The 25,527-nt window shown below is 40.1% G+C and overlaps 1 protein-coding gene across 2 annotated transcripts in view; it reads left to right on the top strand.

The window, feature by feature from the left end:
• Positions 1 to 25,527, top strand: part of SHROOM2 (shroom family member 2) — a gene marked incomplete at both ends in the record, with an annotated part of 128,334 nt that overhangs the window by 39,219 nt on the left and 63,588 nt on the right. The gene's annotated exons all lie outside the window — the stretch shown is intronic.

The following is a 25,527-nucleotide window of genomic DNA, read 5'->3' as shown; positions in this document are numbered from 1 at the left end:
CAAGATAGACAGGGCATTGCCAATCCAATGATACTATTTCATTTAAGTCCACCTTGGTGAACATTGAAGTTCCTCATGAGAACATGGGTGACTATCAGGCAGGTATATCAAACAAAAATCCCCACACCCCGGCATGAATGATGACTCACAGAAACTACATCACTGCAGTTTCCTGTACAATGTACAGACAGCCACACCAGCTGAAGAATGTTCCCTCCCTCAGAAATTGTTTACTGCTTATTTAATCTTGGGAAAGGTCCTGGTGAGGCTTCTACATTTCTTATAACTATCATGAGCCTCTTCTCTCCGTGGGGAAATGTTTCAATCCTAATGAAACAGCCACACAACAAATAGTTTAGGAGATGTTTGCAGCCATTCAGTCGACCTGATCAATTAGGACAGCAATTAATTGGGCTACCGTTCTTCAATAGCAGCCACCCTGATTCATACAGTTTTTGAAATTTTATGTACGGGGGAAGGGGTTGTCCTCTTCAGTTAGTCATTTCTCTTGCTCTATTCTTGGAAAACAGGCAGAGGAACCTTTATTGAGAAGAAGGATGAGGGAGAGGGTGTCAGGCTCAGAACCCAGTGTCAACTGCTGTCCGTACATACCAGTTCTTCACTGTATATATAGCAGTCCTGTCAGAGTCATCCTAATTTCCTCTCTGCCCATTTTAGTTCCTCAAGACTCGTATCTTATCAACTCTGCTGATGATAGGCCTTCTTGGGTGCTGGTAAGATAGCTCAGTGGGTACTGGTGCTTGTACAGAGAATTGACCGGGAACTTTTGTGTCAGGTAGTCTAGAATACACAGAACAATGTGATAGAAACAGCAAGCTGGAAGGAGAAAACTGACTCTAGAAAGTTGCCCTCTGATCTCCATACGTGTGCCATGGCACATGCATGTCCACACTTACATATTCACAACAGTGACAATAATAGTAATAAATTTAAAAAATTAATCTCAGCACTTGAGAGGCAGACAGATCTTAATGAGTTCTAGACCTGGTAGGGCTATACAGTCTATCTCTGTGAGTTCAAGGCCAGACTGGTTTATCTAGTGAGTTCTAGGACAGTCAGAGCTACATAGTGAGACCATTTCTCCAAAAATAAATAAAAACAAAACAAAATAAACAAACCTTTTGAGGCTAAAGAGATGGCTCAGTGGGTTGAGTACTTGTTGCTCTTGTAGATAATATGTGTTGGTTTCCAGCACCCACATGGCAGTTTACAACCACCCCTAACTTCAGTCTCAGGAGATCCAGCACCTCTTCTAACTGCCTCTTGTTATCCTGGACATGATGCACATACATACATACAGCCAAAACAGTCATAGACATAAGTACAAAAGAAAAAGATAAACCCCTTGAGTTAGTGGGAAAATGTTACTCCTGACAAACCTTCCTCTACATCTTAAAGAATGAACACAGCTGTGTAACTTGCTACCCATATTCAGGACTGGAGATCTGGTGGTGGTAAACGTACTTGCCTAATATGCAGAAAGTTCTGGGTTCCGTCCCCAGCATCACTTCCTCTACTCAACCAACCAAACCAAATCAAACAAAAAAACAAATTAAAAAAAAAAGAATGAAAAAGAAAAGAAAAAGAACATCTGTTCTAGAAGGGCCTAGTGCCCTTTACAGATGATCTTTAGCTGCATTTCCCCAATGATATAGCTATTTTCATATGGCTAGCTCAGGGAATAGTTTGAATTTATGTATCTCTTGTAGATATTTAAGTTACTGAAGCTAAGTTGGATATCTTTTGAGAAGCGTGTTGTATGTGTCTTAAGTATTTAAGTGCTAAATATGTTTCAGGATATATAACATAAATGTATGATTACATTACAGTAATCCTAACACTTTGAAGGTACCAGGCAAGAGACCTACAAATTTAAGGTGGATCCTTAGATGATTAGTTTAAACCTGACCTGGGTTACATGAGACTGTGTCTCAAAAGAAGGTCAAGAGTAGGAAAGTATTCATTGACATTTGGTTTATCTATCTCCCTTCTCCATAGTTACCCATTTTCTTTTGAAAGAGATGTTTCATTGGTGGATCCTGGCAGGTCTTGTATAGCACAGCCACAGGGTTAACCTACCTCCCTTTGTTTGTCTTATTCTTTTTAGAGACTGCTTGCCCCCCCACCCATTGTATTTTGTCAATTCAAGACAAAAAATTATATTTAAGAATTCCAATTATATTTGATTATAATTTCAAAAATATTTTCTTAAGATACTTTTTTATGTACTCAACCCTGTATGCATAAAATGACAGACTTAATTTTTGAAAAATAAAGACCACCCAACACCCTGATGGTTTTATGTTTTAATTTAAAAGAAATATATTATCTAAAACAACTTTTAAATTTAAGTATAATTTTGATCATATTCTTATACTCCCCAAGTTTATCCAGATCTTCTATGCCTCCCTGCCCACCCAACTTTAAGTTCTTTCTCAAAAATCAACCCCCAAAGTCAAAACACATACACCCCCCACACACTGGAAGTTCATTATTTTTTGGTCAACTATTTTTGAACATGACATCTGCTCTGGAATGGTTGACATACCCAGTAACATTCCATTAGAGAAAACTGATTTCACCTCCCCCATTAGGTATAAGTGATAGTTCCGTGTTAATCTTTACCCCGGTGGCTTGACTTTTGTTCGTTGGCTCATTCATCCATTCACTCATTCATTCCTTATTAAAATAAAACATAAGATTTAATCCATCACATAAAAATTGGACAAGACAAAGTAACAGAAGGAGACAGTGTATAAGTGGAGAGGCCCTGGAGCACACCTACCCAGGCCCTGTGCTTGCTGCAACAGTCTCTATGAGTTCGTTCTGCATGTTGATTATATTGCTTTAGAGGGCCTTGTTTTCTAGTGTCCTCCATCTCTTGCTCTTACACTTTTTGTTTCCTTTGTAAGGTTTCCTTGGCCTCTGAGGGGTGGATTGGGTGGAATTATCCCATTTAGGGCTGAGTGTTCCAAGGTCTCTCACTCTCTGCATAATGTCTGGCTGTGGGTCTCTGTATTTGTTTCTATCTGCTGCAGGAGGAAGTTTAAAAAGGCCCCGAATTCTGAATATAGCAGAATATCATTACAAGAAAAAAAGATTTCTTTTTTAAGACCAGTGTTATTTGGTTTTACCCTAGGTCTCTAGGTTATCTACTCTCTGGCTGTTGGTCTCCTTAGCATTATCAGGTATGAATTCTATCTTATGCACTAAGCTTTAAGTCAAACCAGATAATGGTTGGTTTTTCCCACAGGCTTTGTGCCACCATTCATCTAGCATATCTTACAGATAGTACACCATTGTGCACAGGGGGTTGTGTGTTTATGTTTCTCTTTTGATAGCTTACTGAGTACCTTCTAGTGCCAAACGCACTAAGGTCAGTTACATATACTATCATATCATCTGCAAATAAAGATGTTTTGACTCTTCTTTTCCAATTTGTATTCTTTTGCTCTCCTTCCATTGTTTTATTGTTCTAGCTAGACTTCAAGTAACGTATTAAATAGGTTTGGAGAGAGTGGACAACTTTGTCTTATTCTGGTTTCAGAAATAGTTCATTGCCAGCCTTGTCCTTAAATGTGGAATCATGAGGAGATACATATACCCTCTGGTTCAACTGCTGCATTAATTAGCCAGGGTGAACTTGGGAAAGTCAAGAATAGAGAGCTATAGTTGTCTCAAGAAAAGGTATGGATAAAAAAGTAGGAAATTATATAAGATTTAGGAATAAAGAGTTATCAGGAAGAGAGTACACGAGACTATGGAATTGCTAGGATAAGGCATGAAGATTAGAGAACTAGAAAATGATGTAGAAGCATGTAAAAAGTTAGTGCTCTGTTTTGCTAGCTGATTGAAGAATTGGAGATAACAATGCCTGGAAAGATATTAGAGAGAGCTAACTGCTTCACTTCCATAAATTCAAAACTTTGTAAGGAATAATTTTAACCTTAGTAGTCTCGTTTTTCTGTTCTGAAAATAGTTACTAAAGACTGTTGTCTGCTGTGCCAGGAAACTGGAAAAGTTGTGCCCAGCTACCCGTCAAGGACAGGCTGTGAAAACCTATAAGCAAATGTGCTTTTGCTTTAAGGAAACAGAGGTTGGGACTATTGATCCAGGACTCATAGAGTTTATGTAAACCTAAGAATTTTTGACAATTATTAACAGTGATCAAAGCCTTGATGATGTAGCTTCAGTAAATAAAAGACTTGAGTTCAGGCACTCTCTGGTTATTAAGCTGAAGAACAATTAATCTGAAGAATTAAGCTGAAGAATAAAGAATACTGAGAACTGTCAGGAAATAGAGAGAATACCTGAACATACCATGAATGTCCTTTTGGATCTGAGTTACATCACTCAGGGTGATATTGTCTAGGTCCATCTATTTGCCTGCAAAACTTATGGTGTCCTCCATTCTTAATAGCTGAATAGTAATCCACTGTGTAAATGAAGCACATTCTGTTGTGGGACATCTGGGTAGTTTCCAGTTTCTGGCTATCACAGATAAGGCTGCTATGAATATGGTAGAGCATGTGTCCTTGTTATATAGCTGGGTCATCAGTTAGATCTATTTCCAGTTTTCTGAGGAACCTTCAGATTGATTTCCAGACTGGTTGTACCAGTTTGCAAACCCACAGCAGCAGTGGAGGAGTGTTCCTCTTTCTCCACCTCCTTGCCAACATATGTTGCCACCTGAGTTTTTAATCTTAGCCATCCTGATTGGTGTAAGGTGGAATCTCAGGGTTGATTTGATTTGCATTTCCCTGATGACTAAGGACTTTGAACATTTCAAGTGCTTCTCAGCCATTTGAGATTCTTCTCTTGTGAATTCTGTGTAGTTCTATACCCCATTTTTGGATTGGATCTTTCCTATTTTCTTTCTCAGCCCATTTATTCTTTGTATAGAGGAAGGTTTCTGATTTGTTTGAGTTAATTTTATATCCAGCCACTTTGCTGAAGTTGTTTATCAGTTGTAAAAGTTCTCTGGTAGAAGTTTTGGGGTTGCTTGTGTATGCTATCATATATAATAGTAAATAATGATACCTTGACTTCTTCTTTGTATCCCCTTGATCACTTAGAGTGGGCAGCCTTGTCTGATCTCTTTAGTGAGATTGTTTCAAGTATCTCTCCATTTAATTTGATATTGGCTGTTGGTTTGGTGTATATTGCTTTCATTTTGTGCCATAAATTTGGGCATACTGTGTCATCATTTTCATTGAATTCCAGGATGTCTTTAATTTCTTTATTTCTTTTCTGACCAAGTTATCATTGAGTAGAACATTGTTCAGTTTCCATGGGTATGTGGGTTTTATGTTGTTTTTGTTGTTATTGAAATCTAGCCTTAGTTTATGGTGATCTGATAGAATGCATAGGATTATTTCAATCTTCTTATGACTGTTGAGGCTTGTTTTGTGACCACCTTTATGGCCATTTTTGGAGAAGGTGCTGTGAGATGCTGAGAGGAAGGTATATTTGTGTGAAATGTTCTGTAGAAACTCAATCAGGAAACTCACGGGCAAACATCACTAACAGAAGAGTTGGCCTTTCTTTTGAAAAGTGAATTTTTGGGGGAATGTGCTCAGTTGGCACTTCCAGTATCAAGTAGACAAAACCTTGAAAAGCTAGCTAGCATAGTGAGCAGCTGGTATTTAGACAGAGATTAGTCAGGGCTGACTCCTGAGATGATTGGGTTCCTCAGCCATTCTTAGAGTTACTTTTCACCTGCAGTGTATCTGTGTGGCAATACTGCTTTTCCAGGAGCTCATACAGTCACCTAGAAAGTTACCACTATGCTCTCTAAAAATGCTGCACTTTCCCCTGTCAGATTCCATTGTGTTCTTTTCACTTCTGCCTACTGACAGATACCACTTCTAGCTTCCATTTGTACAGATAAAAGGTTCAAAACATTACTAGGTCATAAAGCTGTTAATCAATCATCAAGCATTTAGATACATTTAGCTGCCGAGGATGGTTCCTGAGTGATTGAAGTCGGTTTTACTGCTTCAGGTTCTAGTTTTCAGTTGACAAGTTTACTATATTGGAAAGAAGTTTCTTTAATGAGTTTCAGTCTGAGGGCAGGGATGTAGCTCAGTAGTAGCATGTGCACTTCACATGTATGAGGTTCTATTGCCCAGCACCATCACTTCCTCAAAAATATTATTGTCCAGGAGAAAGGGCTTGCTCAATAACAGCAGCCTCTTGTGAATCTGACCAAGATGTATTGGAATGCAAAGCATGACTAGTGCCTCTGGCTGAGCAGTTTCAAACTTTGGAGCAGGTTAGTGCCTATGAAAAGGTTTATGAAGGTTGTCAGAAAAACAAAAAGAAAACAAAAACAGAAAAACTTTCAGATAACCTCTCAGCAGGACACCAGTTAATGCCATAAATGGAACTAATTTTTTCCTATGTTTTGCTTTTAAGAATGTACATTCCAAGGCTAGGGTATAGTGCAATGGCTTTCCTTGTCAGTCCTGTTGTGGCTGGCCAAGCATGTGCTTACTGGCTGTTTTAGCATGTGCTTACTTCTGGAATTGAATCTAGTCGCAGTACAGCAAAATGAATGAATCTATGGCTGAAGAGGCTTATCTGTTCTTCTTTGTATTTTGATTGGACAGCAGGTACAATATATTGCTTTCTGATTTCCCAGCCACCTACCGGAAGTTTCTATTTGAGTTCTGCCTAGCTCCTTGACAATTCTGTGTAGCATGTGAGGCTTCATTCATTCTTATTGCCATCACTTTGAAGGCTTGCCTTAAGCTGGGTGTGTAGGTTTTCACTTGCTATGCATTGTCCTCATCACCTTCCCACATTTTATATCTATGAACACAATCCTTATGAATTCCAGTTTTAAGGGTGGTTGAATTTGACAACAATTATAGTTCTAAAACATAAAAGGCCTTTGTAGCACTAGTGATAGCTTCCCACATGGAAGGCAAGTATTCTACACTGATTCCAATCCCTGCCCAATAGAAGCTTGTTGTTTTACAATAAATATACATTTGAAATTCTGGAAGCCAGACACCCTAAATCAAGATGTTAGCTGGACCACACCCTTTTTGGATGCTCTAACTGGGGTCCTTTCTGCCTCTTTCAGCTTCTTGTAGCCCTAGGCATCCTTTAGTTTGTGGCTGTTTTACTCTAATCTTCACCTCCATCCTGAATCTACCATGCATTTATATCTGAGTTTACCTCTTATAGTAATTTAAGGTGAGTTCATCCTAACTAATTACATATGTAATGATAATGTGTCTAAATAAGGCCACCTTCACGTGTTCTGGGTTAGAGACATCAGTGTACTTTCACCATGTTTTCTTTTTATTATACAACATACCTTTCTCAGTGACTTATAAACCTATAGCAAAAATAATACATTTTTCCTAAGAAAATGTTTACAACATAAATATAGATCTCAATGAATTTGTACAGAATGAAATCTCGGTAATTACCTATATAAAGAAATGAAAGACATATTCTTTGAACCCTTTGTCCCTGATCCTAACCATACCTTTCAAGGAAATCCTCTGTTGGACTATTCTGTCTTAATGTTCTTTTAGTATGGTTGGTATATTTTAGATTTTAATCTGATACTTTGCTGACCTGTAAGCACGGGGATGTGTTGGTTCCTCTTTTTGCCTTGCTCTGCAAACCTGTGCCCATCATAAATTCAAGTGGGTCTTACTTCGCTACAGGCTGGCTGATAAATAACTCAGGCTTTAACTTATTAGGAGGAAGTAGGTTATAAGTTAGGCCATGTACACTAACACTCAGTGATGAAGTTATCATGCTGTGAGCGAGAATCAGCACTTTGACTTTGTAACCTACTTCCTGGGAACTTTATTTGCTGTAAAGTATATTGTTACAGAACAAATTGCATTTTGAGTATGAATAATTAGATTGAAGCTAGAGAGTCTGTCATGTTTTCTTTATTAAATAAATCTACACTAAGACCATTTATATTCTAAATGTGAAAAGGTCACTCCTATCTGTTGTCACCTTGGACTCTGAAAGACTTTTGCTTCTGCTTCTGCTGTGATCTGGTTGGGTGGCAGGATACTGCAGCTCATAGTCAGTTCCATCCCCATGTCACAAAGTCTGAGATTTGAGTTTACACGGGAAAGACTCTGGCCTACAAGTAGAAGTTTTATTCCTCTTCATTTTCTTCTATTTAAAAGCCACAGCCTCTTTTCTGTTCTCGTGGAAGTCCCGTACACATGGTAATTATGAGAGTAAGTCACTTTATGGTCCTTATTTTACTTTCCGTAGAATTGAGAGGCAAACTCTTGCCCAGATGTCATATTTCGGATATGTGTGTGTGTGTTGCTTTGTTTTGTTTTCTTTTCTGAAACAGTTGTCTTACTGTGTAGCCCATGCTGGCCTTGAGCTTATGATCTTCTTTCCTTAACCTTCTGAGTAGCTCAGACCACTATGATGATATGAACCACACTGGGCTAAAAAAATTATAGTATATCAGAAAAACAATCTGTATTCCCTTTTGAATGATGGACAAATTCCCCAAATATTTCCATATTAAGTCTAGCTGATGAATGTATAGTTTTACATAAAAATTTGTCCCTAAAAGGACTGAATGAGAACAGAACAGGACACAAAATAAGGCAAGGCTATTGCCAGATTAGAAAAAATGAAAATGAACCAGAAATGGCTTTGAGACTTCAGTTTTGTTATGCAAGAATTTTTAGCCCAGCTAGAAAGAAATGACGGCTCCATTCTTAGGTGGGTGGTGGGAGTGGGGACTTGCAGAGGCCAGAAAGAGGGTGTTGGGGTCCTCAGGAGCTCACTTTCAATAGGTACAGGAAATCAAACTCAGGGCTTCGGCAAGAGCAACAAGCACTGTTAACGGCTGAACCATCTCACTAGCCCCAGTTTCCCTTTTTATATCCATTCAAACTGTGGATGAACTTAGAAGAAATAAACCTATCATTAAGGAATTAAGATTTTTCTCATAGGAGAGTTGGCTGCTGAGTAAGTCAGCATAGGGTGTCTCGTTTTTGTTTAGTCTTGTCTTGGTTAGTGTGGCACAAATTTTAAGTACCTTGCTGTGTTTTAAGTGACAGCAGAATTACAACTTAGATAATAGGCTATTTTGGTTTGATTCTAGTATCATTTTTGCCTGGATGAATAATACTAGAGAGATGAGAACTGTGTTAGTTTTCTTGAAACAAACAAACAGATAAACAACAATGAAAACTGCCTTCATGTATTTCCATTGCTCTTAAAGAAATTGAACTTCATACACATTAATTCTTATATATTTTTTAAGTTAATTGACTCCATGGTCTAGTAGATATAACCAACTCTCTTAGTCAGGGTTTCTGTTCCTGCACAAACATCATGACCAAGAAGCAAGTTGGGAGGAAAGGGTTTATTCAGCTTACACTTCCATATCGCTGTTCATCACCAAAGGAAGTCAGGACAGGAGCTTAAGCAGGTCAGGAAGCAGGAGCTGATGCAGAGGTCATGGAGGGATGTTACTCACTGGCTTGTTTCCCCTGGCTTACTCAGCTTGCTTTCTTCTAGAACATAGGTCTACCAGCCCAGGGATGGCACCACCCACAATGGGCTGGGCCCTCGCACCTTGATCACTAGTTGAGAAAATGCCTTACAGCTGGATCTCATGGAGGCACTTCCTCAAGTGAGGCTCATTTCTCTGTGATAACTCCAGCTTGTGTCACGTTGACACAAAACCAGCTAGTACACCAACCATGAGTCACAAAAAATTTAGAGAAAAAAAATGTGTGTTAAACATGTACAGACCTTTTTCTCTAGGAATTAGTCTTTCAACAACATAGTAAAACAACCATGTAAGCATGTACATTGTATTGGATATTATTGGTGATCCAGAGATTAAAGTATTTAATAGGCCATGAATAGATTGTGTGTGTGCACTGTTCCATAGTATATAAAGGACGTGATAATCCTCAGACCGTGCTGTCCGCAGGGGATACTAGAAACACTGCCCCCTCCATCAGATAACAAAGAGAACTGTACATTTTCTTGTTAGCAGGAAATTCAGGCATTAGATAAAAATAGAAATGTAACAATGCCATTGTAGGAGGTAGATGTAGGGTAAATTTAATCTATTTTTACTCGTATTCAATCATTTATTTATTCATCAGTGGTGCTGAGGAGACCCTATAGCCTCATTCATGTTTAATACACCTAACCCAATGTCTTACTCTTAAAGAAAGCAAAACCAGCAAGGTTGTCTTTGCTTTTTTTCTCAGCCGCAATAATAAATTTTACTATTTTATAGTTCTGCTTATAAAAGTAAGCAAAGTTTTACCATCTGGAACTGTTCTCATTGTTGTTGTGTGTTGAAAGAAAAAAAACAAAACAATATTTTAATCTAGGCTTGGTGGTGCATGTCTTTAATCTCAGCTCTTAGGAGGTGGATTCAAGAGAATCAGAAGTTCAAAGTCAACCTCAGCTACGTAGTGAGTTCTAGGTCAACCTGGACTGCATGAGAGACACCCCCCTCCCCCGTCTCCAATAAATATCAAAAAACAAGTATGTAAGCCGGGCACGTTGCACTTTTGTAATGTCAGTATTTCAGAGGATAAGGTAAGAATTAGGAGTTGGAGGTCCTCCTGGGCTAGGTACTGTGTTCCCAACAAACAAACAATAAATTAGGAAGTAAATAGAGCTAGAGTCCACCTGAAACGTCAGCCTTTTCTGAGAAGAGCTATTCTAACTACCTTATTTTTGGCTCTTTAGGTAGATAGTGGGGATCCTGGACCAGAAATTTTTATGGAGTCTCAGAGTCCTGCTGCTTTGTCTAGACCCATAGCATGCCACACCTGGGCCTATAGCCCTTCAAGTCTTCCTGTTGCCAAGTAGCTGCTGCATCCACAGATATCTCGTCTTAGTTCAAGGACAGAGCAAAGAGATAGTCTCTGCCCTTTGCTCCACAGCTTCCAGTTTTCTGATCTTCTCTCTGCACAGAGCACACTCTTTCCTCTGCAGAGGATTCAGACACTGGAAGGCATAGGGGGCTGGGAGGTAACACAGAGAATTCAACATTAGTGATGAGGAGGCAGAGGGAAGACTTCCAAAAGACACAATCAAGGATCACAGGGAAGGAACTTACTTGGACATGAGTCAAGCTACAGGGAAAGGTCAACTATGGAGAGTCCTGGACCTTTGAATGGTAAATCCAGGACAAAGGAAACAGAAAGGGAAAGTGAAGTCTACCTTCTTAATAACAAAGCATTCGATTAAGGGACTTGAGCACCTTGGGGTGCTGGGTATATGTATGGATGATTAAAAACCCATGGGTATTTTATATCTGAGAATAAGTTTTAAAATAAATGAGCCAGCCATGGACATAACTTTATGATTCCTCAATTTCTTTAAAATTTTCTATTACTGGGATTTAAAAAATGTAAGATTTACAGCAGGAAACAATAACCCCAGCTCCAACCCCTTTTAAGATAGTGCCTCCTTATGTACCCTGTGGTGATCTCAAATTCATAATCTTCTGTAGCCTCCCAAGTACAGAATGACAGAACATAATACTACTTTTGTAGGGTGAGATGGAATAGAGGAGTCATTTCTTTTGAAAAGCAATGTAAACATTTGAAAACAGTCTATCCTATAAAACCTAGATTGTTACCTGGAGACACCTGCTCCGTCCTAAAGTTATTTCTCTGAGACCCTGGATAGTGGCTATGGCTTCTGAACAGAGGATCATGCCATGGCCCTGGAGTTGATTTGTACCCCTGCCTTGTGTTCACCCTCCCAAGCCAGTAAACACTTGCATGTCAAAGCCAGAACTTTTAAAAAAAGGTTTGTTTTTGAAAAGTATCACAAAATATCCAATTAAAGAAAAGAAAAAAAGAGAAAAGTATCGCCAAAAAGTTTTCCCAATAAAAGATAGTCTTTGTGAATAGCAAGAGCATCATGTTGTATTCAAGAGAAAGAGGAAGACTGGGGGTAGTGGTGCCTATGAGTTCACTTCAAGGGAAGTAAGTCACTGTAGCTCAGTTCCCCCTCCCTCTTTCCTTCTTATGTGCACAGCCACAGTGCATTCAATTGTTTAAGAGCAACACATCCTTTGAACTAGCCCTAGGATGGGAATGTTCATTAAAAATAAACAGCTATGTGTCCTGAGCAGCTGGAACTCTGTGTTCTAACACCCAGCAGTTCCGTTTCCTGTCTCTTGGTTGTGTATCTGTTCTTCCAGATTGCCTTTGTGCTTTGAAAAATGCAGATTTCAGTAATCTTAGTAATCTCTATGGAAGCAAGCATTTAAATAACCTGACTTCTCTCTGCCCGGAGATCTGTGAGAACTGCCTAGAAACGCATAAGCACTGTTGCTAGATGGGTGGAAAGCCTGTTTGGAAAACTAAATATTTGGAAAACCTTCTTGAACAGCCATTGTGGTGTGGTGTGTTTGGTGTGGTGGCGGTGGGTGTACCTACCCTACCTCTTTCCCCCCTCACATTGTCCTATGATGAATACTAGGCTATAGTCAGGAACTTATTTTATCTTTGCTGATTCTTTTCCTCTTTCTCATCCTTTCCAGAAATGTTGTCTATTATGTGGTCAGGACATCTGTACAAGAGAGGAGAAAAAAATATATTAAATTTGATCTTTGTCCTTAGAAAAATTCTGGTTGTATTAGAGCTCTTTTGTCACTGTGACAGACTAATAAAATAACTCAATGGAGGCTGAGGCTATTTAGCAGCATAGTACATCCATTCTGCCTAAAGCAAAGAATGACCTGGCCCCAAATGATATCAATGCTGAGGTTGAGAAGCTTAGTTTAAGGTAAGGTATTATGTTTGGCTATCCAAAGTTTTTACCTCAAAGTTTTAATAACCAAATATTATTATTTGGCCAATAGTGGTCAAATAGCCACTCATGAGTTCTTATACTCAATACTGGTATAAACATTTTTCTGAGGGTCTTTGGTAAATATAATGGTATGATTTGGATCTTAAAGGCCCCTGAGGTCTCTGTATTAAAAGTTGCTGATGTGTGGTGCTATCAGGAGACACTGGAACCTCTCCTAATTGGAAGCTAGTAAATGGAATTGGAAGATAGGCCATTGAGGACATGCCCTTAAAGGAAATGTTGATACCCCAGGCTCTGCCTCATTCACCTTTTGACTGCCTTGACATGAACAGATGTGTTCTATTTACCAGGTGCTTCTGCTCCCCTGTTTATTGCTTTGTCACAAGCTCAGAGGCAGCCTTGCAAGTGATTCTCCTAGACATTTTGTCATAGTTTGGAAAGCTGACCATTATACATCTATACACATAGCTCTAGTTATCTACTATTCTGTTGAACATGTAAAATGGTTTCATGTGCTTTTGTCCCTAGAGATATCTTCAGTCTAGTACCATTCTGAAGTTGGATGTTGCCCCACGTTGCTGGCTGCATAGGCTGTCGAATGGCTGTTGATTTAACAACTGAGTATCTGAGGACAGAGTCCTTTTTCTTCCTAAGTTTAGCCAGGGAACAGAAGCACCAAGGGTTTTGTGGCAAGGGGATTTTAAAAGCATTAGAAAATGATGTGACTGGGAGAAGGGTCACAAGCAAATAGAGGACCTTGGGCTGGTTATTCCTTAACTCATTTGAACTGCTGATGGTTGTTAACACAGTCTTTGCTTGTTAAGATAAAGAGGATGTAGAGCAGTGGAGTATGAAAACAGGTTGGAGCCTTCTGGGCCCCTCTGCATCTATCCATCCCCCCCTCCCCGTGTGACTGTGACATGACCTCTCCCATCTGTTACACCACCTCTGCCTTGACAGCTTCCTCTTTTGACCTAATGAATAGAGATCCTTGAAAACAGTTTTCCTGATCCATGCACAGCTTCTTCCTTCAGAGGGCCAGCTGGTGAGATGTGCATATATTCTTTTGTTACTCGCTTGATTGTAAGTACAGGATATTTAGATCATGACATTTTAAAGAGAGATTTTTGTTAGCCTAACAAGTTACCTACTCCCCTTCCCCTCCATAGGCTTTCCATGTAGGCTTCAAACTTGCTTTGTAGTTTGTGTCTCAGCTGACCTCTAATTCTCAATCCTCCTGCCTCAGACATTTTGAGTGTTGGGATTACAGGTGATCTCCATCATGTCCAACAAAGCAGTGACTATGCGTCAGACGAGATGCATAGAAGGTTCTATAATTTTCTTACATCGCTAAGTATGGAACTCAGGTCCTTGTCAGGACTAAATAAGTGCTCCACCACTTAGCCATATTCACACTCCCCCACCCCCATCTCCAGCCATTAGGTAATCTTTAATTAACAGTTCACAAGGGAATTGTGACCTGGTTTCTACTTAATTCACTTAGGCTAAACTTTTAAAAGTCTCCCCACTTATAAATTGCTACTTCTGTGTTTTCTGTAATGTTATACCAGCTGTATCGAAAACTTACTATGTTCGGACAGTGCAAATGTACAGGATAACTGGAATTTTTGTTTCAAACCTTTCTAAATACAAGGCTTTAGGAGACATTCTACTTAAGTACCTTTGGAGTAAATGGCTAGTGGAGAGGTCTCCCTTTCCACTAAGCTTCTGATGTCCTCATGTTATTATCAAGATCTTTGTAAGGTGCCACTGAACCTGAGAGTAGGGCTGTCTGAACTTCATTTCAGTTTCCTCTTTTTCTTTTTTTCTTCTTCTCTCTCCATACCACTCTTTTTGTTTATTGAGGTAAGGTCTCATATAACTTGGGGTATAGCCCAAGATGACCTGAAACTCACTAGCTGAGGATTACTTTGAACTGCTTGCCATCCTCCTGCCTCCACCTCCCAAGTGTTGGGATTGCAGGCATACTCTACAAAGCCCAGCTCCCAGTCCCAATCCACCATAAATAGATTATAACAATAATAGTGATTTTTTAATAAATCTGTATAATACTTGGAGTTTGTAGCATGTTCCCTTCTTTATCTCAGTTGTATCCTTATAGTTGCCCTAGGGTATTTTCGCTTTTTTAGAGGCACAGTCTATGCATCCATACTTGTGTAGGGTGACCTTAAACTGACCCTTCTGCCTTCATCTCCTAATGCTGGGATTTTACAGGCAAGTGTCACCACTCCTGACTTTAATCCCAACCTGACATAAGCAGATTGTATCAATAACAGTGGTCTCTGAGTATACTTAATATTATGACTTTGCAACATATCTTGATTTTATCTTCCTGGTTGTCTTAGGGTGTTTTCTTTTTGCTCATTCTTTTTTCTCTTCCTTCTTCTCTCTTTTTCCTTTCTCCCTTTCTCTTCTCATTTCCAAGTTCCCTTAACTTTCTTCTCCTCCTTTCCTTTATCTTCCTCTCTCCCCCTTTTCTTTCTTATTTGAGGTAGGATCTGTGTAGCTCAAGTTAGTCTTGAATAGAATAATGTAGTTGGGGATGACCTTCACTCTAGGTCCTTTTGCTTCCTACCTCCCCAGTTCTGGGATCATGTACATTGGCCACTGTGCCTGGATGTCCTGGTACTTTGTTTGCTTGCTTTTGTTGTTTTGGTTTATTTAGATTTGGTCTCACTGTAGGCCAGGCTGGCTTGGAGCTCCCAGTTCTCCTAAATAAGCCTCTCAAGTAGATGAGATTAAGGTAGTGCACCACTGAACCCAGTTTACAATGAATGACCAAAGTGAGATTAAAGAAAAATAAGCATTTTTTTCCCAAATCATGTACAAACAAGTCTTTGAGTCCCATTTCCCGCCTCAATGTTTTGTAAACCTTCTATGAAACAACCCTTTTTCTACCTTGCCACCTGGTATTTTTATTCCTCTGTGCCATCAGGACTGTGTATCTGGTAGTGCATTTGCCTCAGAACATCTATCAATTGGTTTTGGGTAACAAACCACTTAGAAATTAAAATAAAGATTGCTTAATACAAATCAGAATTTGGTGAATTGGCTTTGTTATTTTCTATCTTGTCTCTTTATAAAAACAAACTAGAGCAGTTGCCATAGAGACCAGAGGTCTTGTAAAGCAAGACTTATTTACTCTGTTCCTCTGGCTCTTGATAAAAAAAAAATTCTTCTGCTCATGCACCTATAGTCACAGCTTTTTAGGATGCTGAAAGCAGGAGATTGCTTGAATGCGGTAGTTTTGAGCTTGTCTTGGAACTATAATGTGGACTCACCATTTAAATATTATATATAGAATCATTAACTAGCAACAAGCTATTTTTTATTTTTAACTTGGCATTAACTAGTAAAAAGAACTCAAAACAATTGTGAAGAGCATATAAATAAGAAGGCAGAACCTCTAGGGTATGTACAAAAAGAGAAATTTGTCTTCCCTTCCCCAGCGCCCCAAAAGCTCAGTGGTCTGTGCATGTGCACATGCATCCGTGTGTGTGTGTGTGTGTGTGTGTGTGTGTGTGTGTGTGTGTGTGTGAGTGTGTGTGTGGAGGGGGTGGAGAGACTCTGTTTAAGTCTGACTATCTGTCTCCACTCTAGACAGGGAAGACAGTCAAGGCTAGAGGCCCAGTGGCAATCAGGAAATTGCCCTGTGCTGTTTTTGAAGCTCACTAGGAAACTGGCTAGGATGCCCATGAAACTCACTAGAAAGCCATTTGAAAGTTGTTGCTAAAACTCACTGGGAAGCTGCTAATGAAACTAAGAAAGGCACCTTTGAGACTATTGTTACTAGGTGTACCACAGGACTGGCAGAAGAGAAAGCATGTGAGATAAGGAAGGGAAACCAGTCTTCCTTTGGTGTCCCTCCAGTGCCCTCTGCTGACAGCACTGAACAAGTGCTGGCTGTGACTTCAGGAGAGATGTTCCCAGGGTGGGATAGTTTCTGAGCTTGTGTTTCACTGTCTTTGAGATGTGAATCTTGGCTTTGGAGGGTCAAATCAGGATGGTTCTAGATTTCTTCCTCTTCCCAGCACTGCTTTGGCCCTATAGATAAGCTCTCCCTCCCCTTTTTATGTTTAAAGTTGAGAGTTAGGGCATTGGATTGCTAGCTGGTGGTACTTTGCTAATTAGCAGTACTGGAAATTTGATGATTTTAAATCCTTTGTTTCTGCAGAAATACAATTTTCTCCAGAAAAATTTTCTGGGTTTACTTTTTCTGTCCCTGGGTGTCTCTCAGGAAGACTGTATCTGGCACTGTTTAGAGTACAGTCTTGTTCTGATAGAGATTTGCCAGGTACTGTAGTCTTTAGGCTTTCACCTCATCTGAAGAAGAGAGAGGTCCACAGTAGTGGGCTTTATGCACATCATCAAGAAAGCCAAGAGCCCTTGCCATAGACTGTAAATGGCTCTCTGGTTCCTAGTCTTTCCAACATGGCTGCTGAGCCTACTTCTCTGCCTTGCAGAACAGTCAGTTCCTTTTTGCTCACTAATATCTATCTGCACAGGCCCTGGATCTTGTGCTTGCCTTGGGAGACTGAGACCCCATAAGTACTTCTGCTTTCCATTTTGGTGTTTGTGTAACCCAGCCCTTGAATCAGAACTTGTCACCAATTCATCACTTTCATTTTAAACATTTCATTTACCTGTCTCTGTCACTCTATCCTGGCCACATCTGCCTCTCTGTGTCTTGGGACCAAGTATAACCTGGGCCTCATTTCAGGGATCGATGAAAGGATTATTAGACCTCTACTATTTTTTCCCTGAAGTCTCACCTTAATATCATTTCCCAACCTGTTAAATACCCCATCCCCGACCTGAGTCAAGCTTCCTTTCTGAAGGAACTGAGACCAAGCAGAATGAGTAATAGATTTAAGAAGACTGGGAGATTATTATTCTCCCATGTAACAAAAGGCATGGCTATTCATTGAAAGGTAAAATATTCTGGAGATAATTAGAGCTGATAACCTGCAGGCGTGACTCACATTTTGAAGTATGATCTCAGACTCATAAAACAGCAAAGTTGCTCTTCCCTGTTTCATTTTGATTACTGAGCATGTGGGTATGTTCCACTTCCCCAAGCTCAGAATTTGAGTTCAACATGAGTGATGAGTCTTCTTCCTTCCTCCCCCAGAGTCCTGCTTACCTTAGTTGTCTTTACACTATAAAGGTGTCTTGACCTCTATCAGGAGCACAGAAAAGGCTTCAGGGGTGGATATTCATAATGGCTGCACTGTCTTCTTGCCCTGCACTTAATACAAGGTCTCGCTATAGTCTAGGTTGTCCCCAAACTTGCAGTTCTCCTACTTTAGCCTCACCCCTCTACTGCCAGGATATCAGGTGTCTACCACCGTGCCTGGCTTTTGCTGTTCTATTCTTTTTGTTCAAGACATTTGTTTTTAATCTAACTATAAGTTAATATCCTGAAGCAGTTGTTTTCATCCTAAGTTCCCACTTGACTTCTCTGCCCTCCCTCACCCACCTCCACTCCTGAAGAATAGTGCCTACGTTCTGCTTCAAGGTCAAGTTCTCAGTCTTCTCCCTTTCTGCCTGGTTCCTCCCACACTCCTGTGTATTCTTTACACTGTTTCCCCTGACTCATCCCTCTGGCATGCCTCCATTTCCTGCCGGCATGTTTCTTCATGTCAAGACCTTCATGGAATGTCCTCCCTAATCCTGCTCTATTCCTTTCAAGTTGCCCTACACATTTTGTTTGTAGAGCTTTTACATCTCCACTTTGAACCTGAGGTGAACATGGCCCTTCACATTTCCATTATACTAAATTCTTATGTTTCATCCATAGTGCATCTGGTTACAAGACTTCACTTTTTACTTATAGATAAAAGTCTATAATTTTGACATTGGTAGTTATAACTCCTGCAAACATAGGACTACTGTGTAACAAGTACCATGCAGCAGTTCTGTGTTTTGTATTTTTATTTGTTTGCTTATTTGAGACAAGGTCTCACTGTGTATCTCAGGCTGGCCACAAACTCATAATCCTTTGTCTTAAACCCTTGAGCTCTGGGATCACAGATGTGTACCACCCATGCCTGGTTCACTCTTAACCACAGTCATTATTTCTTTAAATTGGTGCCAAATTTAGGTTTGCTTTCTAGTACAAGCATGAATAATGAAGTCTAACTTGATAGCATATGAGTTTAGTATAGAATGCAAATTGATAAAGCATTTTCTCTTTTTAGAATTATATATCATTCTCTTATACTGATCCAGAAAACGATGTCATTCTGTTCTGTACTGAGTAGCAGTATTCACATAGCAGGGCCAAGCAACTGAACCTGATTTATGAGCATGATGAAATACTGTGTTAGATGTTATCAAGGACCATTTCACTGCTACAAAACAAAGCAGAAAATACACAACAGGATGGACTTGTGGTCCTATGAGGCCAAGGAATTTATCCCAATTTGGTGTAGGGAATGATTGATTTTTCTGTTGACCACATGTAGGACAATTTCAGCTACCAGAGACAACCTCAGAAGGGGTTTTTGTTAAATATAGCACATAAGCTTGATTCATGATTGATTCCAGCCTTCTGGAGCTAGCTCCTTTAGGGTCAGGGAGGGAAATTTTTTAATCACTTTTATTGGATATTCTGTGTATTTATATTTCTACCCCCTCTCATTCCCCCTCCCCTTACTTTGATGAAGATGCTCCCACTCCCAACCACCTACTCCTACCTCCTCACCATGGCATTCCCCAACATTGGGAAAACAAGCCCTCACTGGACCAAGGGCTCTCTTCCCATTGATGCCAGACAATGCTTTCCTTTGCTGCATATGCACCTGGAGCAATGTGTACTCATTGGTTGGGGTTTTAGTTCCGGGGGGGGGGGATTGGTTGGTTGGTTAATATTGTTGTTCTTCCCATGGGGATGCAAACCCTTTCAGTTCCTTCAGTCCTTTCTCTAGCTCTCCATTGGGGTCCGTGTTCTCAGTCCAGTGGTTAGCTACAAGCATCCTCATCTGTATCAGTATGGCTCTAGCAGAGCCTCTGAGGAGACATCCATATCAGGCTCCTGTCAGTAAGCACTTCTTGGCATCAGCAATAGTGACTGGGTTTGGTGACTGTATATGGGATGGATCCCCAGGTGGGGCAGTCTCTGAATGGCCTTTCCTTCAGTCCCTGCTCCTCTATTTGTCCCTGTATTTCCTCCTGTGAGTATTTTATTCTCCCTTCTCAGAAGGGAGAATCCAAATTTTGGTCTTCCTTCTTTTTGAGCTTCATAAGGTCTGTGAATTGTTTCTTGGGTATCCCCAGTTTTTGGGCTAGTAGCTGCTTATCAGTGAGTGCATACCATATGTGTTTTTAAAATGGTGCTGTTTCAACTGGCAGTCAGCATGTAGAAGAATGCAAATCAACCCATTCTTATCTCTTTGTACAAAGCTCAAGTCCAAGTGGATCAAAAACCTTCACATAAAACCAGGTACACTGAAATTAATAGAAGAGAAAGTGGGAAAGAACTTAGAACACATAGGCACAGGGGAAAAATTCCTGAACACAACACCAGTGTCTTATGCTCTAAGATGAAGAATCAACAAATGGGACCTCATACAAAGTTTCTGTGAGATAAAAGACACTGTCAAGAGGACAAAACAGCAACCAACAGATTGGGTAAAGGATCTTTACCAATACTACATCCAATAGAGGGCTAATATCCAAAATATACAAAGAACCCAGAAAGCTAGACTATAGAGAATTAAATCATCCTATTAAAAATGGGGTACAGAGCTAAACAAAGAATTCTCAGCTGAGGAACATTGAATGGCTGAGAAGCACCAAAAGAAATTGTCAACATCCTTAGTCATCAGGGAAATGTAAATCAAACCAACCCTGAGATTCCACCTCACACCAGTTAGAATGACTAAGATCAAAAACACAGGTGACAGCAGATGCTGGAGAGGATGTGGAGAAAGAGAAACACTTCTTCACTGTTGGTGGGATTGCAAGCTGGGAAATGTTTTTTTAAAAAATCACTGTGTAGCACACATTCATCTTCCACTGGAATGACCACCGTCCCTAGTTATCCAACACAGTGAATGAAAATCAAGGATATGGCTCTAAGGTATGTTTGAAAAGGTCTGTCGTCTAGAGAACTGCCAGAGGAATATGAAAGAGTCCAGACTGAACATGGCCAGTGGACTGAACAGGACCATGAGAGGACAGAGGAGGAGGCCAAGAGAGGAACTAGGACCCAGAAAAGCATGTGGGAACCAAGAGAATTCATAGCCAAAACGGTTAGATTTTGTAGGAAAAGAGAACTGGGGAGAGAAAGTGAAAGCCCAGGACCTGTAGAGGTTTAGAGTAGGGGGTAGGGTTTGCCAGCCAGGACAACTTTGTAACTGGTACTTGTAATGTTGAGAGATTCTGTGATAACCTAGTGGCCAATATCTACTTTGATATTTGATATGTTAAATAGACACCTAAGTTAGCCATTTGTTCTTTTTTTTTTTTTTTTCCTTTTTAGCTGACAGGCTCTGGGGACAAAAATAGGCTTTAATTGTTCATCTGGCATGCCCCATCCTGGTTCTTTTGTCTTCTTTCAAAGCACATCTTTAGTAAACAATGCACTAAGACAAACTTGACTCTCCTGGATAAGAGGAGCATTTCCTGGGTTTGGTCTAAGGACTCGCAACGTAGAGGTGCTGTTCTGACTAGATTCTGTGAAGGGAGTGGGCTCAGGAGACAAAATGCTAAAATGAAAATGGGAGCCACATGTCTCCATTTGAAACTACCAATTAAGATCCTGAAGATATAATCAGTGTGACAGGTGTTGGAGACATGAGCTACAGAAGGGAAAATGTTTTCTAGAGTAGTATGCCTGCTTGCCTTTTACTTCTTGGCCTTACCCCCCAAGGAGCCACAATTTTCACTGCTTCACATTTTGGTTTCTTCATCCCCAAGGAGCTTAAGCTATTTTCTAAGTTTCCTTCTTTGAAGAAATCTCCCAGATTAAAAAGGGAATAGGTTGTGAGGTTCAGTTCCACCATGATGACCTCTTAAAACAGACCCTCTAATTACTTGATGATACCCTAAAGGCTGTTACCATGACCTATATTAAAGACACTCTCTTGTGAGAGTCTAAAGGACTCTATTTTCTTATCTGATTTATAGACAAGAGGATAGCTGATCCTCAGTGAGTCTGCACCATTGGTGGTAGAACATCATAGGAGCACCTTCAGAGATCTTCACATGTGCCTTTCCATGCTTGGCAGCAGTTTCTGCTTTATTGAGGCCAGTCAGACCCCCATACTCATTGGGTGCTAGGCCTTCTCTACTGGCAGCTGTTGACAGGATCAGATTGCTTTTTTCTGCACTGAAGTGAAACAGATGTCAAATTCATAGCCAGCATTTCCCAATGTTTGCCCACACAGTTGGTGCTGAAGCTGTTCTCTAAACCCTAAGCATGCTCACCATGCCGGAACAGTATCAGATTGTAGGCTACAGTGGCAGCAGGCTAGTAGTACAGGCCAGCTTTTTTTTTTTTTTTTTTTTTTTTTGATTACATTCCTCCTTCATATATAAATATCTCTTGTCAAGGGAGCAATAGAAAGGAAAGTACCATGCTGTCTACCAAATGCAAACGTATTTTCCCTGGAAAATATAGATGGGCTGCAGTTGGAAAAGGAAGATGGGTGTTCAGTTAGTAAATACATACCTTTGTAGACAAGAAATGGCAGGTGGCAGGCATCAGCGTTCCTTGAGAAGGTGGACGGGTTCAGATGAGATCACTTTAATAGAATGTACTAGAACTTATCAAATAAGCATTTGTGGGAACAGGACAAAAACCATGACTCTTAAAACCCAATCACCATAGCTGACTCAGATACAGATAATACAGCATTTTGAGGAAATATTGTGCCAAAAACTGTCATGGCCAGGCATAGTGGCTTACTTAATTCCAATTCCTGGGAGTTCAAGGGCAGTGTGCGATACATTGTGAGACCCAGTCTCAGAAAAACTGGAACTGGTGCTTTTTAGGGTCTATTATCAAGTGCTTACGTGAATAATGGCATAAAGCCTTGGGCTCAGTTCCTCACAATAACCCTGTTACCACAGCTTTCTAAATATTTTCTTTTTTTGTTATTACTTTTATCATTTTAAAGTCCAGTCATTACCCACCTTCCAGTTCCACCCTCCCACAGTTCCTCATCCCATTCCTCACCCCCCACCCCGGTCTCCAAGAGGATGATGCCCCATCTACCAGGCCTCCCCTAAATATTTTCTTAATGTTCGTATAATTAAAAGTTTTGGAGGTCAAGGGTGTATTTTAAAGTTTAGTCCCTATCAGTTTTATACTGGGCCAGAATTGTTTTCTTCCTTTCATACATTGAAGAGTACACATTTAATTTATGAAAATATATCCAATATAAAATTGAGCATTTTAAGCATATTAAGATGAAGTGGCATTAGGTAAATTTTCCACCATTGTACAGCTATCACCAGAGTCTGTGTTGACAGCATTCCATCCTATCATACTGAAACTCTGGCCCCATTAAGTGCTAACTATCCATTTCTCCTTCCGATCTCCAGCCCTTGGGGCCACCATTCTGCTTCCATCTCTATAGTTTTGGGTACTTAGGCAACTCATATAAATGGAGTTACACATTTTTTTAATGTACTGTATGTCATATAGTATAGTATCAAAATTCATCCTTATTGTAACATATGACAAAGCATTCTTCTTGGAGCCATGAGGACAGGAAGATGGAACCTCAGATCTTATGCATGCCATGCAGGTACTTAGCTGTGAGCTACATCTCAGCACACTTTTTTTACAAAGGGTTGGATGACATTCCATTGTACATGTATACATTTTACTTATGTACTCATCTATCAGTGGGCATTTGGGTTGTTCCTAGAAAGCATAATTATTTAGTAGTAAGGCCCAAATTAGTTTCAGTTTCTCAGCCCACCAACCAGGGACCCAGACTCCTAGCAAACTGTAGGGTATGGTGTTGAGATTCTACCAGCTGGCTTCAGGGGAGTACTCCCACCTACAGTGTTTCATTCCTGGGGTTTGGGTCGTCTTTTCTCCCACCACTATTAGCAGTCCAGGATCTGATCTTGGTGTTCATTCTTCCTCTTTGTACATCCTCTTTCCTCCATGGTCTATTTTATATCTAAGTTGCCTCCATTGGGACCACCATACTCATCTCCAGGCTTTAAATATTTCCTGCTTCTGTTCACTCCAAGTGTAGGATACCTTTCCTTGAGTCTTCCCCTCAGACAGCTAGTTGCCTACATGCTCTTCCACCTGAGTGCTCCTGAGACATTCACATGAGACTTGTCAAAACCTAATTTTTTCCCAAATTTTAGCTATGTGTACAGACATGAGACAATTATAAATTAAGTATGTCAGTTATGACATTGGGATAAAATTGTCTAGAGTTGCTGGGTGCCTTGTCACATATCTTTATTTCAAACACTTGAGAGACAGAGGCAGGTGGTGGATTTCTGTGAGTTTGAGGCCAGTCTTGTCTACACAGCAAGTTCCAGGCCAGTCAGGGCTACACAGTGAGATCCTGTGTCAAAAAAGAAAAAAGTTGTCTTGATTTTTGAAGTGAGTTATTATTAGATGGACTACTTCCTGTTTTTGCTAGGAGTATTTGTTTGAACCCAGGGCCTCATGAGTGAAGGAGACAGGTGCTTTACCACTAAACTGTATCCCCAGCCCATTTAAAAAAATAAAATAAAATTCCTCGTTCCTGAAAACTGCATCTATTTCAATTACTGTAACATGATTAGCTCTGAGTAATGGAGTGGGGGAAGTAGATTCCCCAGAAAGAATAATTGAAAGTATAGTAGTAAAGACAGCAGATCAACTTTGGGGCAACAGCAGCACATGTGGGAATCATGGGATCAATGGCCTGACAGTGCTCCAGGGGCAGGAACTGTGTCACATATCCTCTTAAGCAGCCATGCCAAACCTGGCACTAGAGAATATATTAGAAAGTTGGATGTGTCTGTGGCAGTGCAGGCCTGAAATCCCAGCTTCTCCAGAAGACAAGTCAGGAGGATCATAGGTTCACGGCTACCCGGGCTGTATAATGAGACCCATTTTCAGTGAGTGAATGAATCAATAGTCCTAGGTATATAGCTCAGTGGGGCTGGGTTCATTCTCCCATACTAGAAGAAAGGAAGAAAAGGAAAGAAAGAAATTAGGAATACTAGAATCAGACTACTTAATATGTATGAGGTTTCTCTAAGGATCAAGGAGATGTTCTGAAATTTGATGGTGACTATGGAACTCTGAATGAACTGAAAGCTGCACAAATGTATGACTTTTGTAAGTGGATATGTGAAATTCGAATTATATCACAAGTGCTACTAAAACAAGGTACAGGGTTAATGTATGAAAAATAATTACCAGATAGTAAAAATGACCCTGAATTTGGAATGAGTTTCAGAATATGAATGTAGTTTTTGTTCCTTTGTTTTGGTTATATGGGCTTTTGAGTCTTTTCATTAATTTTCTATTGAACTTGTGTGGCAATTGACCAGTATGAGGGATGCTGTAAAAGCAGCATTGTATTAGTGTGAACCCTGGTCTTCCAGTGGGAGTAAACTCAGCTCCAGGGTCTGTTAGCCCCAAGCTTTCTGGATCTTTTTACTCCTGGGTTATTCTAAAACTATGACCTGCTTCAAGCCTGCACA

The sequence above is a fragment of the Micromys minutus genome (genome assembly GCF_963924665.1).
Source record: "Micromys minutus genome assembly, chromosome: X".
Taxonomy (NCBI): Eukaryota; Metazoa; Chordata; class Mammalia; order Rodentia; family Muridae; genus Micromys; species Micromys minutus.
Note: the sequence above shows the minus strand (reverse complement) of the source record. Positions and strands in the feature narration are given on the sequence as shown.